The sequence below is a fragment of the Hyperoodon ampullatus genome (genome assembly GCF_949752795.1).
Source record: "Hyperoodon ampullatus genome assembly, chromosome: 2".
In the NCBI taxonomy this organism is placed as follows: Eukaryota; Metazoa; Chordata; class Mammalia; order Artiodactyla; family Ziphiidae; genus Hyperoodon; species Hyperoodon ampullatus.
The window spans coordinates 141180718-141195583 of NC_136915.1; positions in this window are offsets into that span (position 1 = coordinate 141180718).

Below are 14866 nucleotides of genomic sequence, written 5' to 3' on the forward strand. Positions count from 1 at the left end.
GAGAAAAGTGAAATTTGGCCTGTTGGCAACCCAGAGAGCTGCGTCCTCAGAGCTCCCTGAAAAACAGCCCCATCGCCTGTCTTGGATTCACCGTAGGAGTTCCCTGGGAGGCAAAGTGAGGCAGAGTGGGTTTTCTCGAAAGGACGTGGGTGCATGCAGTTCAGTGCTCGGAGCTCATCCCAAAGCCTTCTGGCTCGTGGTTAGGAAGCCTGCCCACATGCTGCAAAAGGAAGGTCCGCGTGTGCCATGGAAAGTGTTGGCGTGCATTACGGTTCCCGAGAAGGCTTAGTGAATGTGCTGCTTTAACTCTGGTAGGCCTCTCAGGACTGCGAGTTCACTCGCGCCTGGAGCCGGCTCGTGGAAGAGCACGGGGTCCCCAACGTGTTATCTGTGGCCTGTGAGCAACCTCCAGCCCCATGGGTCATTGCGTTCCACTCTAGGCATGCAGAGGGCACGGCACCACGCGACCTGCTCCGGCAGAGAGCCAGATCTCCACCTCTGGAAACCAGTCTCAGGAACACGGTGGCGGACGGTGTCACGTGCAATGCTTGTCAGACTCCCAGCGAAGTTCTGAAATGCGCTGAGCCTTACTCGGTGATTAGCATTGCTTCTACGAACTCCAAGCTGACGACCACTTACCTCAAGCAGAAACGTGACTTTGGAAGCAGCCCGAAAAGCCGGATGCATTTTCCGAAGCACTGCTAGGCCAAAGAAATTTCCAATGTCCCCAAAGCCTGACTGAAGCACTGTTTTGGCTAGGCCCCCACCTGTCGCAGTACCTCTGCTTACAAAAGTGTCCTCACGGGAGAGCCTGGTGTGTCGCATGGCTCTCTGGTCCCTGGGCAGAAGGTGCCGGTCCACAGGCTGGAGGTCCACGTAGAAGCTGGAGCCTGAAGGGTAAAGCATGATTTGCCCCTTTGGAAAGCAGGAGACTTGGGGCAGAAAACGGAAGGAGAAGCACAGGGGTCGCTCATCCTGGACACCCTGCAGGAATTCCCCGGGAGGAAAAGTGAGATTTCTCGAGAGAAACAGTGCGCCTGCCATTCCTTGCCCGGAGCTCATCCAGCAGATTACTTCAGCTAAGGCGATAGTGGGCAGAGTGGCATACTCAAAGGAAGGGGCAGGGTTACCATCAGCAGAGCTGATGGTCACAAGTTGACCCGAGGCTTTCGTCACTGAAGTGCTGTAAGGCTGGTGTGCCTTTCACAATTCTGAGGAGCGTCTCGTCTGCCCCGTTTTCCCTGGAAAGTCACCGTGTGCCGGAAGTGTCGTCTGTGCCTTCTGAGCAACCTCCAGCCCCATGGTCTTTGAGCTCTCGGTATGCAGAGGGCCCAGCAACCAAGGGTTTCCTCTGTCAGAGAGCTGGATACCCAGAGCTTACAAGACTCTCCAGGCACACGTTTCTCCCTGGTCGTCCGGGCAAAGCAAGGGGGACCTCAGATTGTAAACCTGAGCTGCACTGGGCAAAACCTGCGATTACAAGGCTTCTCGGAATTTATAGGGGACGTCTTGCTCCCACAGGCAGCACGTCGACTTCTGGTCCAGCTGGAGAAATGTGCTCTCATCCTCTGATGATGGTTAGGCTGTCGTGTGGTAAGGAAAGCCCGCATATGCCTTGGTCAGCGCTGGAGGGCGGCAGCTTCCAAGAAGCCTTAGTGAGTGCAGTGGCTGAATGCCGTTATCCCTCTCAGGGTGGCGCGGCCTCTCGCGGCTGGGCCCTGGTCATGGAAGGACACGGAGTACCCCAAAGGGTCATCAGTGGCTTCTGAGCAACTTCAGGCCCCGTGGGACATTGGGCTGAACCTGATGCCCGCAGAGGGAAGGGCCACTAAACAGCCAGCTCCCGCTACACCTGCACTCCTGGACACCAGCCTCAGGAACATGCTGGTGGACGGTCTCGTGTACAATCCATGTCAGCCTTCAGGCGAAAATCTCAGATGCCCTGAGACCTACACGGTGCAGGGAAGTGAACCTAGAAACTCAAAGCTGACGACGCTTAACCTCACGCAGAAACGTGACTCGGTATCCCCTCACCCCCTATAATGACGAACACATTTCCGGTACCATTGCTAGGCCTTTGAAAGGGGCACCGTCACCGAAGCCTGACTGAGGCATTGTCTCGGCTAAGCCCGTCACCTCACGCAGAAACACTGCTTACCAAAGTGGCCTCACGGAAGCGCCTAGTTCTTCGCGTGTGTTTCTTTTCACCCCGGTAGAAGGTGCTGCTGCCCAGGCTACGTGTCCACAGCGAGAATGGAGCCTGAGGGGAAAGAATTATTTACCCCTTTGAAAACTAGGACGCTTGAGGCCAAAAGACTGAATAAAAAGCCCTGCGCTCCTCACCTACTACACCCTGCAAGAATACCCGGGGATGAACGCAGGGTTTCCTCAAAGAAAGAGCGTGCTTGCAGTTTCTTGCTAGGAGCACATCCAGCAGTGGACTTCACCTAGGGCGAGTGTCAGCTGAGTGCCAGGCTCAAAGTAAGGTGCAGGAACATGGTGGTGGACGTGTGTACCACAAGTGGCATCTGTGCCTGCTGAACACCCTCCAGCCACATGGGTCTTTGGGCTCTACTCTTTGGGACGCAGAAGGCCGGGCAACAAAGTCTTTCCTCCATTGGAGAGCTAGATTTCCAGAGCTTGGAAAAAGCCTGAAGATCACGTTTCTCACCGGGCTTCCGGGTAATGCAAGGGGGCCTCATTTTGTAAAGCTGAGGTGCTTTGAGAGAAACGCCATGCCTGACCGGCTTCTCGGCATTCACACCTGACCTCTTGCTCCCTCAAGCAGCACCTCGACCCCAGACACAGTGAGAGAACTGTGCAGTCGTCCTCGGAAGATTGCTAGCCCTTGGCAAGATATACCGTGACCGAGGGGAAACGAAGGCGTTCACTTACTCGTGCAATTCAGGAGGAACACATGTTTCCCAAAGTGCTTTCAGGGAAGGGGTCCAGTGTGCGACCTGTGTCTCTTTTGGCTGCTCGGGAACTTCAGCTACCTGAGCTGGGTGTCCATCGTGAAAAGGGCGTCGGACGAGAAAAGTGAAATTTGGCCTGTTGGCAACCCAGAGAGCTGCGTTCTCAGAGCTCCATGGAAAACAGCCCCGTCGCCTGTCTTGGATTCACCGTAGGAGTTCCCTGGGAGGCAAAGTGAGGCAGAGTGGGTTTTCTCGAAAGGACGTGGGTGCATGCAGTTCAGTGCTCGGAGCTCATCCCAAAGCCTTCTGGCTCGTGGTTAGGAAGCCTGCCCACATGCTGCAAAAGGAAGGTCCGCGTGTGCCATGGAAAGTGTTGGCGTGCATTACGGTTCCCGAGAAGGCTTAGTGAATGTGCTGCTTTAACTCTGGTAGGCCTCTCAGGACTGCGAGTTCACTCGCGCCTGGAGCTGGCTCGTGGAAGAGCACGGGGTCCCCAACGTGTTTTCTGTGGCCTGTGAGCAACCTCCAGCCCCATGGGTCATTGCGTTCCACTCTAGGCATGCAGAGGGCACGGCACCACGCGACCTGCTCCGGCAGAGAGCCAGATCTCCACCTCTGGAAACCAGTCTCAGGAACACGGTGGCGGACGGTGTCACGTGCAATGCTTGTCAGACTCCCAGCGAAGTTCTGAAATGCGCTGAGCCTTACTCGGTGATTAGCATTGCTTCTACGAACTCCAAGCTGACGACCCCTTACCTCAAGCAGAAACGTGACTTTGGAAGCAGCCCGAAAAGCCGGACGCATTTTCCGAAGCACTGCTAGGCCACAGAACTTTCCAATGTCGCCAAAGCCTGACTGAAGCATTGTTTTGGCTAGGCCCCCACCTGTCGCAGTACCTCTGCTTACAAAAGTGTCCTCACGGGAGAGCCTGGTGTGTCGCATGGCTCTCTGGTCCCTGGGCAGAAGGTGCCGGTCCACAGGCTGGAGGTCCACGTAGAAGCTGGAGCCTGAAGGGTAAAGCATGATTTGCCCCTTTGGAAAGCAGGAGACTTGGGGCAGAAAACGGAAGGAGAAGCACATGGGTCGCTCATCCTGGACACCCTGCAGGAATTCCCCGGGAGGAAAAGTGAGATTTCTCGAGAGAAACAGTGCGCCTGCCATTCCTTGCCCGGAGCTCATCCAGCAGAGTACTTCAGCTAAGGCGATAGTCGGCAGAGCGGCATACTCAAAGGAAGGGGCAGGGTTACCATCAGCAGAGTTGATGGTCACAAGTTGACCCGAGGCTTTCGTCACTGAAGTGCTGTAAGGCTGGTGTGCCTTTCACAAGTCTGAGGAGCGTCTCGTCTGCACCGTTTTCCCTGGAAAGTCACCGTGTGCCGAAAGTGTCGTCTGTGCCTTCTGAGCAACCTCCAGCCCCATGGTCTTTGAGCTCTCGGTATGCAGAAGGCCCGGCAACCAAGGGTTTCCTCTGTCAGAGAGCTGGATACCCAGAGCTTACAAGACTCTCCAGGCACACGTTTCTCCCTGGTCATCCGGGCAAAGCAAGGGGGACCTCAGATTGTAAACCTGAGCTGCACTGGGCAAAACCTGCGATTACAAGGCTTCTCGGAATTTATAGGGGACGTCTTGCTCCCACAGGCAGCACGTCGACTTCTGGTCCAGCTGGAGAAATGTGCTCTCATCCTCTGATGATTGTTAGGCTGTCGTGTGGTAAGGAAAGCCCGCATATGCCTTGGTCAGCGCTGGAGGGCGGCAGCTTCCAAGAAGCCTTAGTGAGTGCAGTGGCTGAATGCCGTTATCCCTCTCAGGGTGGCGCGGCCTCTCGCGGCTGGGCCCTGGTCATGGAAGGACACGGAGTACCCCAAAGGGTCATCAGTGGCTTCTGAGCAACTTCAGGCCCCGTGGGACATTGGGCTGAACCTGATGCCCGCAGAGGGAAGGGCCACTAAACAGCCAGCTCCCGCTACACCTGCACTCCTGGACACCAGCCTCAGGAACATGCTGGTGGACGGTCTCGTGTACAATTCATGTCAGCCTTCAGGCGAAAATCTCAGATGCCCTGAGACCTACACGGTGCAGGGAAGTGAACCTAGAAACTCAAAGCTGACGACGCTTAACCTCACGCACAAACGTGACTCGGTATCCCCTCACCCCCTATAATGACGAACACATTTCCGGTACCATTGCTAGGCCTTTGAAAGGGGCACCGTCACCGAAGCCTGACTGAGGCATTGTCTCGGCTAAGCCCGTCACCTCACGCAGAAACACTGCTTACCAAAGTGGCCTCACGGAAGCGCCTAGTTCTTCGCGTGTGTTTTTCACCCCGGTAGAAGGTGCTGCTGCCCAGGCTACGTGTCCACAACGAGAATGTAGGCTGAGAGGAAAGAATTATTTACCCCTTTGAAAACTAGGACGCTTGAGGCCAAAAGACTGAATAAAAAGCCCTGCGCTCCTCACCTACTACACCCTGCAAGAATACCCGGGGAGGAACGCAGGGTTTCCTCAAAGAAAGAGCGTGCTTGCAGTTTCTTGCTAGGAGCACATCCAGCAGTGGACTTCACCTAGGGCGAGTGTCAGCTGAGCGCCAGGCTCAAAGTAAGGTGCAGGAACATGGTGGTGGACGTGTGTACCACAAGTGGCATCTGTGCCTGCTGAACACCCTCCAGCCACATGGGTCTTTGGGCTCTACTCTTTGGGACGCAGAAGGCCGGGCAACAAAGTCTTTCCTCCATTGGAGAGCTAGATTTCCAGAGCTTGGAAGAAGCCTGAAGATCACGTTTCTCACCGGGCTTCCGGGTAATGCAAGGGGGCCTCATTTTGTAAAGCTGAGGTGCTTTGAGAGAAACGCAATGCCTGACCGGCTTCTCGGCATTCACACCTGACCTCTTGCTCCCTCAAGCAGCACCTCGACCCCAGACACAGTGAGAGAACTGTGCAGTCGTCCTCGGAAGATTGCTAGCCCTTGGCAAGATATACCGTGACCGAGGGGAAACGAAGGCGTTCACTTACTCGTGCAATTCAGGAGGAACACAAGTTTCCCAAAGTGCTTTCAGGGAAGGGGTCCAGTGTGCGACCTGTGTCTCTTTTGGCTCTCGGGAACTTCAGCTACCTGAGCTGGGTGTCCATCGTGAAAAGGGCGTTGGACGAGAAAAGTGAAATTTGGCCTGTTGGCAACCCAGAGAGCTGCGTCCTCAGAGCTCCCTGAAAAACAGCCCCGTCGCCTGTCTTGGATTCACCGTAGGAGTTCCCTGGGAGGCAAAGTGAGGCAGAGTGGGTTTTCTCGAAAGGACGTGGGTGCATGCAGTTCAGTGCTCGGAGCTCATCCCAAAGCCTTCTGGCTCGTGGTTAGGAAGCCTGCCCACATGCTGCAAAAGGAAGGTCCGCGTGTGCCATGGAAAGTGTTGGCGTGCATTACGGTTCCTGAGAAGGCTTAGTGAATGTGCTGCTTTAGCTCTGGTAGGCCTCTCAGGACTGCGAGTTCACTCGCGCCTGGAGCCGGCTCGTGGAAGAGCACGGGGTCCCCAACGTGTTTTCTGTGGCCTGTGAGCAACCTCCAGCCCCATGGGTCATTGCGTTCCACTCTAGGCATGCAGAGGGCACGGCACCACGCGACCTGCTCCGGCAGAGAGCCAGATCTCCACCTCTGGAAACCAGTCTCAGGAACACGGTGGCGGACGGTGTCACGTGCAATGCTTGTCAGACTCCCAGCGAAGTTCTGAAATGCGCTGAGCCTTACTCGGTGATTAGCATTGCTTCTACGAACTCCAAGCTGACGACCCCTTACCTCAAGCAGAAACGTGACTTTGGAAGCAGCCCGAAAAGCCGGACGCATTTTCCGAAGCACTGCTAGGCCACAGAACTTTCCAATGTCGCCAAAGCCTGACTGAAGCACTGTTTTGGCTAGGCCCCCACCTGTCGCAGTACCTCTGCTTACAAAAGTGTCCTCACGGGAGAGCCTGGTGTGTCGCATGGCTCTCTGGTCCCTGGGCAGAAGGTGCCGGTCCACAGGCTGGAGGTCCACGTAGAAGCTGGAGCCTGAAGGGTAAAGCATGATTTGCCCCTTTGGAAAGCAGGAGACTTGGGGCAGAAAACGGAAGGAGAAGCACAGGGGTCGCTCATCCTGGACACCCTGCAGGAATTCCCCGGGAGGAAAAGTGAGATTTCTCGAGAGAAACAGTGCGCCTGCCATTCCTTGCCCGGAGCTCATCCAGCAGAGTACTTCAGCTAAGGCGATAGTCGGCAGAGCGGCATACTCAAAGGAAGGGGCAGGGTTACCATCAGCAGAGTTGATGGTCACAAGTTGACCCGAGGCTTTCGTCACTGAAGTGCTGTAAGGCTGGTGTGCCTTTCACAAGTCTGAGGAGCGTCTCGTCTGCACCGTTTTCCCTGGAAAGTCACCGTGTGCCGAAAGTGTCGTCTGTGCCTTCTGAGCAACCTCCAGCCCCATGGTCTTTGAGCTCTCGGTATGCAGAAGGCCCGGCAACCAAGGGTTTCCTCTGTCAGAGAGCTGGATACCCAGAGCTTACAAGACTCTCCAGGCACACGTTTCTCCCTGGTCGTCCGGGCAAAGCAAGGGGGACCTCAGATTGTAAACCTGAGCTGCACTGGGCAAAACCTGCGATTACAAGGCTTCTCGGAATTTATAGGGGACGTCTTGCTCCCACAGGCAGCACGTCGACTTCTGGTCCAGCTGGAGAAATGTGCTCTCATCCTCTGATGATTGTTAGGCTGTCGTGTGGTAAGGAAAGCCCGCATATGCCTTGGTCAGCGCTGGAGGGCGGCAGCTTCCAAGAAGCCTTAGTGAGTGCAGTGGCTGAATGCCGTTATCCCTCTCAGGGTGGCGCGGCCTCTCGCGGCTGGGCCCTGGTCATGGAAGGACACGGAGTACCCCAAAGGGTCATCAGTGGCTTCTGAGCAACTTCAGGCCCCGTGGGACATTGGGCTGAACCTGATGCCCGCAGAGGGAAGGGCCACTAAACAGCCAGCTCCCGCTACACCTGCACTCCTGGACACCAGCCTCAGGAACATGCTGGTGGACGGTCTCGTGTACAATTCATGTCAGCCTTCAGGCGAAAATCTCAGATGCCCTGAGACCTACACGGTGCAGGGAAGTGAACCTAGAAACTCAAAGCTGACGACGCTTAACCTCACGCAGAAACGTGACTCGGTATCCCCTCACCCCCTATAATGATGAACACATTTCCGGTACCATTGCTAGGCCTTTGAAAGGGGCACCGTCACCGAAGCCTGACTGAGGCATTGTCTCGGCTAAGCCCGTCACCTCACGGAGAAACACTGCTTACCAAAGTGGCCTCACGGAAGCGCCTAGTTCTTCGCGTGTGTTTCTTTTCACCCCGGTAGAAGGTGCTGCTGCCCAGGCTACGTGTCCACAACGACAATGGAGCCTGAGGGGAAAGAATTATTTACCCCTTTGAAAACTAGGACGCTTGAGGCCAAAAGACTGAATAAAAAGCCCTGCGCTCCTCACCTACTACACCCTGCAAGAATACCCGGGGAGGAACGCAGGGTTTCCTCAAAGAAAGAGCGTGCTTGCAGTTTCTTGCTAGGAGCACATCCAGCAGTGGACTTCACCTAGGGCGAGTGTCAGCTGAGCGCCAGGCTCAAAGTAAGGTGCAGGAACATGGTGGTGGACGTGTGTACCACAAGTGGCATCTGTGCCTGCTGAACACCCTCCAGCCACATGGGTCTTTGGGCTCTACTCTTTGGGACGCAGAAGGCCGGGCAACAAAGTCTTTCCTCCATCGGAGAGCTAGATTTCCAGAGCTTGGAAGAAGCCTGAAGATCACGTTTCTCACCGGGCTTCCGGGTAATGCAAGGGGGCCTCATTTTGTAAAGCTGAGGTGCTTTGAGAGAAACGCCATGCCTGACCGGCTTCTCGGCATTCACACCTGACCTCTTGCTCCCTCAAGCAGCACCTCGACCCCAGACACAGTGAGAGAACTATGCAGACGTCCTCGGAAGATTGCTAGCCCTTGGCAAGATATACCGTGACCGAGGGGAAACGAAGGCGTTCACTTACTCGTGCAATTCAGGAGGAACACATGTTTCCCAAAGTGCTTTCAGGGAAGGGGTCCAGTGTGCGACCTGTGTCTCTTTTGGCTGCTCGGGAACTTCAGATACCTGAGCTGGGTGTCCATCGTGAAAAGGGCGTCGGACGAGAAAAGTGAAATTTGGCCTGTTGGCAACCCAGAGAGCTGCGTCCTCAGAGCTCCATGAAAAACAGCCCCGTCGCCTGTCTTGGATTCACCGTAGGAGTTCCCTGGGAGGCAAAGTGAGGCAGAGTGGGTTTTCTCGAAAGGACGTGGGTGCATGCAGTTCAGTGCTCGGAGCTCATCCCAAAGCCTTCTGGCTCGTGGTTAGGAAGCCTGCCCACATGCTGCAAAAGGAAGGTCCGCGTGTGCCATGGAAAGTGATGGCGTGCATTACGGTTCCCGAGAAGGCTTAGTGAATGTGCTGCTTTAACTCTGGTAGGCCTCTCAGGACTGCGAGTTCACTCACGCCTGGAGCCGGCTCGTGGAAGAGCATGGGGTCCCCAACGTGTTATCTGTGGCCTGTGAGCAACCTCCAGCCCCATGGGTCATTGCGTTCCACTCTAGGCATGCAGAGGGCACGGCACCACGCGACCTGCTCCGGCAGAGAGCCAGATCTCCACCTCTGGAAACCAGTCTCAGGAACACGGTGGCGGACGGTGTCACGTGCAATGCTTGTCAGACTCCCAGCGAAGTTCTGAAATGCGCTGAGCCTTACTCGGTGATTAGCATTGCTTCTACGAACTCCAAGCTGACGACCCCTTACCTCAAGCAGAAACGTGACTTTGGAAGCAGCCCGAAAAGCCGGACGCATTTTCCGAAGCACTGCTAGGCCACAGAACTTTCCAATGTCGCCAAAGCCTGACTGAAGCACTGTTTTGGCTAGGCCCCCACCTGTCGCAGTACCTCTGCTTACAAAAGTGTCCTCACGGGAGAGCCTGGTGTGTCGCATGGCTCTCTGGTCCCTGGGCAGAAGGTGCCGGTCCACAGGCTGGAGGTCCACGTAGAAGCTGGAGCCTGAAGGGTAAAGCATGATTTGCCCCTTTGGAAAGCAGGAGACTTGGGGCAGGAAACGGAAGGAGAAGCACAGGGGTCGCTCATCCTGGACACCCTGCAGGAATTCCCCGGGAGGAAAAGTGAGATTTCTCGAGAGAAACAGTGCGCCTGCCATTCCTTGCCCGGAGCTCATCCAGCAGATTACTTCAGCTAAGGCGATAGTCGGCAGAGCGGCATACTCAAAGGAAGGGGCAGGGTTACCATCAGCAGAGTTGATGGTCACAAGTTGACCCGAGGCTTTCGTCACTGAAGTGCTGTAAGGCTGGTGTGCCTTTCACAATTCTGAGGATCGTCTCGTCTGCACCGTTTTCCCTGGAAAGTCACCGTGTGCCGAAAGTGTCGTCTGTGCCTTCTGAGCAACCTCCAGCCCCATGGTCTTTGAGCTCTCGGTATGCAGAAGGCCCGGCAACCAAGGGTTTCCTCTGTCAGAGAGCTGGATACCCAGAGCTTACAAGACTCTCCAGGCACACGTTTCTCCCTGGTCGTCCGGGCAAAGCAAGGGGGACCTCAGATTGTAAACCTGAGCTGCACTGGGCAAAACCTGCGATTACAAGGCTTCTCGGAATTTATAGGGGACGTCTTGCTCCCACAGGCAGCACGTCGACTTCTGGTCCAGCTGGAGAAATGTGCTCTCATCCTCTGATGATGGTTAGGCTGTCGTGTGGTAAGGAAAGCCCGCATATGCCTTGGTCAGCGCTGGAGGGCGGCAGCTTCCAAGAAGCCTTAGTGAGTGCAGTGGCTGAATGCCGTTATCCCTCTCAGGGTGGCGCGGCCTCTCACGGCTGGGCCCTGGTCATGGAAGGACACGGAGTACCCCAAAGGGTCATCAGTGGCTTCTGAGCAACTTCAGGCCCCGTGGGACATTGGGCTGAACCTGATGCCCGCAGAGGGAAGGGCCACTAAACAGCCAGCTCCCGCTACACCTGCACTCCTGGACACCAGCCTCAGGAGCATGCTGGTGGACGGTCTCGTGTACAATTCATGTCAGCCTTCAGGCGAAAATCTCAGATGCCCTGAGACCTACACGGTGCAGGGAAGTGAACCTAGAAACTCAAAGCGGACGACGCTTAACCTCACGCAGAAACGTGACTCGGTATCCCCTCACCCCCTATAATGACGAACACATTTCCGGTACCATTGCTAGGCCTTTGAAAGGGGCACCGTCACCGAAGCCTGACTGAGGCATTGTCTCGGCTAAGCCCGTCACCTCACGCAGAAACACTGCTTACCAAAGTGGCCTCACGGAAGCGCCTAGTTCTTCGCGTGTGTTTCTTTTCACCCCGGTAGAAGGTGCTGCTGCCCAGGCTACGTGTCCACAACGAGAATGGAGCCTGAGGGGAAAGAATTATTTACCCCTTTGAAAACTAGGACGCTTGAGGCCAAAAGACTGAATAAAAAGCCCTGCGCGCCTCACCTACTACACCCTGCAGGAATACCCGGGGAGGAACGCAGGGTTTCCTCAAAGAAAGAGCGTGCTTGCAGTTTCTTGCTAGGAGCACATCCAGCAGTGGACTTCACCTAGGGCGAGTGTCAGCTGAGCGCCAGGCTCAAAGTAAGGTGCAGGAACATGGTGGTGGACGTGTGTACCACAAGTGGCATCTGTGCCTGCTGAACACCCTCCAGCCACATGGGTCTTTGGGCTCTACTCTTTGGGACGCAGAAGGCCGGGCAACAAAGTCTTTCCTCCATCGGAGAGCTAGATTTCCAGAGCTTGGAAGAAGCCTGAAGATCACGTTTCTCACCGGGCTTCCGGGTAATGCAAGGGGGCCTCAATTTGTAAAGCTGAGTTGCTTTGAGAGAAACGCCATGCCTGACCGGCTTCTCGGCATTCACACCTGACCTCTTGCTCCCTCAAGCAGCACCTCGACCCCAGACACAGTGAGAGAACTGTGCAGTCGTCCTCGGAAGATTGCTAGCCCTTGGCAAGATATACCGTGACCGAGGGGAAACGAAGGCGTTCACTTACTCGTGCAATTCAGGAGGAACACATGTTTCCCAAAGTGCTTTCAGGGAAGGGGTCCAGTGTGCGACCTGTGTCTCTTTTGGCTGCTCGGGAACTTCAGCTACCTGAGCTGGGTGTCCATCGTGAAAAGGGCGTCGGACGAGAAAAGTGAAATTTGGCCTGTTGGCAACCCAGAGAGCTGCGTCCTCAGAGCTCCATGAAAAACAGCCCCGTCGCCTGTCTTGGATTCACCGTAGGAGTTCCCTGGGAGGCAAAGTGAGGCAGAGTGGGTTTTCTCGAAAGGACGTGGATGCATGCAGTTCAGTGCTCGGAGCTCATCCCAAAGCCTTCTGGCTCGTGGTTAGGAAGCCTGCCCACATGCTGCAAAAGGAAGGTCCGCATGTGCCATGGAAAGTGTTGGCGTGCATTACGGTTCCCGAGAAGGCTTAGTGAATGTGCTGCTTTAACTCTGGTAGGCCTCTCAGGACTGCGAGTTCACTCGCGCCTGGAGCCGGCTCGTGGAAGAGCACGGGGTCCCCAACGTGTTATCTGTGGCCTGTGAGCAACCTCCAGCCCCATGGGTCATTGCGTTCCACTCTAGGCATGCAGAGGGCACGGCACCACGCGACCTGCTCCGGCAGAGAGCCAGATCTCCACCTCTGGAAACCAGTCTCAGGAACACGGTGGCGGACGGTGTCACGTGCAATGCTTGTCAGACTCCCAGCGAAGTTCTGAAATGCGCTGAGCCTTACTCGGTGATTAGCATTGCTTCTACGAACTCCAAGCTGACGACCCCTTACCTCAAGCAGAAACGTGAATTTGGAAGCAGCCCGAAAAGCCGGACGCATTTTCCGAAGCACTGCTAGGCCACAGAAATTTCCAATGTCGCCAAAGCCTGACTGAAGCACTGTTTTGGCTAGGCCCCCACCTGTCGCAGTACCTCTGCTTACAAAAGTGTCCTCACGGGAGAGCCTGGTGTGTCGCATGGCTCTCTGGTCCCTGGGCAGAAGGTGCCGGTCCACAGGCTGGAGGTCCACGTAGAAGCTGGAGCCTGAAGGGTAAAGCATGATTTGCCCCTTTGGAAAGCAGGAGACTTGGGGCAGAAAACAGAAGGAGAAGCACAGGGGTCGCTCATCCTGGACACCCTGCAGGAATTCCCCGGGAGGAAAAGTGAGATTTCTCGAGAGAAACTGTGCGCCTGCCATTCCTTGCCCGGAGCTCATCCAGCAGAGTACTTCAGCTAAGGCGATAGTCGGCAGAGCGGCATACTCAAAGGAAGGGGCAGGGTTACCATCAGCAGAGTTGATGGTCACAAGTTGACCCGAGGCTTTCGTCACTGAAGTGCTGTAAGGCTGGTGTGCCTTTCACAAGTCTGAGGAGCGTCTCGTCTGCACCGTTTTCCCTGGAAAGTCACCGTGTGCCGAAAGTGTCGTCTGTGCCTTCTGAGCAACGTCCAGCCCCATGGTCTTTGAGCTCTCGGTATGCAGAAGGCCCGGCAACCAAGGGTTTCCTCTGTCAGAGAGCTGGATACCCAGAGCTTACAAGACTCTCCAGGCACACGTTTCTCCCTGGTCGTCCGGGCAAAGCAAGGGGGACCTCAGATTGTAAACCTGAGCTGCACTGGGCAAAACCTGCGATTACAAGGCTTCTCGGAATTTATAGGGGACGTCTTGCTCCCACAGGCAGCACGTCGACTTCTGGTCCAGCTGGAGAAATGTGCTCTCATCCTCTGATGATGGTTAGGCTGTCGTGTGGTAAGGAAAGCCCGCATATGCCTTGGTCAGCGCTGGAGGGCGGCAGCTTCCAAGAAGCCTTAGTGAGTGCAGTGGCTGAATGCCGTTATCCCTCTCAGGGTGGCGCGGCCTCTCGCGGCTGGGCCCTGGTCATGGAAGGACACGGAGTACCCCAAAGGGTCATCAGTGGCTTCTGAGCATCTTCAGGCCCCGTGGGACATTGGGCTGAACCTGATGCCTGCAGAGGGAAGGGCCACTAAACAGCCAGCTCCCGCTACACCTGCACTCCTGGACACCAGCCTCAGGAACATGCTGGTGGACGGTCTCGTGTACAATTCATGTCAGCCTTCAGGCGAAAATCTCAGATGACCTGAGACCTACACGGTGCAGGGAAGTGAACCTAGAAACTCAAAGCTGACGACACTTAACATCACGCAGAAACGTGACTCGGTATCCCCTCACCCCCTATAATGACGAACACATTTCCGGTACCATTGCTAGGTCTTTGAAAGGGGCACCGTCACCGAAGCCTGACTGAGGCATTGTCTCGGCTAAGCCCGTCACCTCACGCAGAAACACTGCTTACCAAAGTGGCCTCACGGAAGCGCCTAGTTCTTCGTGTGTGTTTCTTTTCACCCCGGTAAAAGGTGCTGCTGCCCAGGCTACGTGTCCACAACGAGAATGGAGCCTGAGGGGAAAGAATTATTTACCCCTTTGAAAACTAGGACGCTTGAGGCCAAAAGACTGAATAAAAAGCCCTGCGCGCCTCACCTACTACACCCTGCAAGAATACCCGGGGAGGAACGCAGGGTTTCCTCAAAGAAAGAGCGTGCTTGCAGTTTCTTGCTAGGAGCACATCCAGCAGTGGACTTCACCTAGGGCGAGTGTCAGCTGAGCGCCAGGCTCAAAGTAAGGTGCAGGAACATGGTGGTGGACGTGTGTACCACAAGTGGCATCTGTGCCTGCTGAACACCCTCCAGCCACATGGGTCTTTGGGCTCTACTCTTTGGGACGCAGAAGGCCGGGCAACAAAGTCTTTCCTCCATCGGAGAGCTAGATTTCCAGAGCTTGGAAGAAGCCTGAAGATCACGTTTCTCACCGGGCTTCCGGGTAATGCAAGGGGGCCTCATTTTGTAAAGCTGAGGTGCTTTGAGAGAAACGCCATGCCTG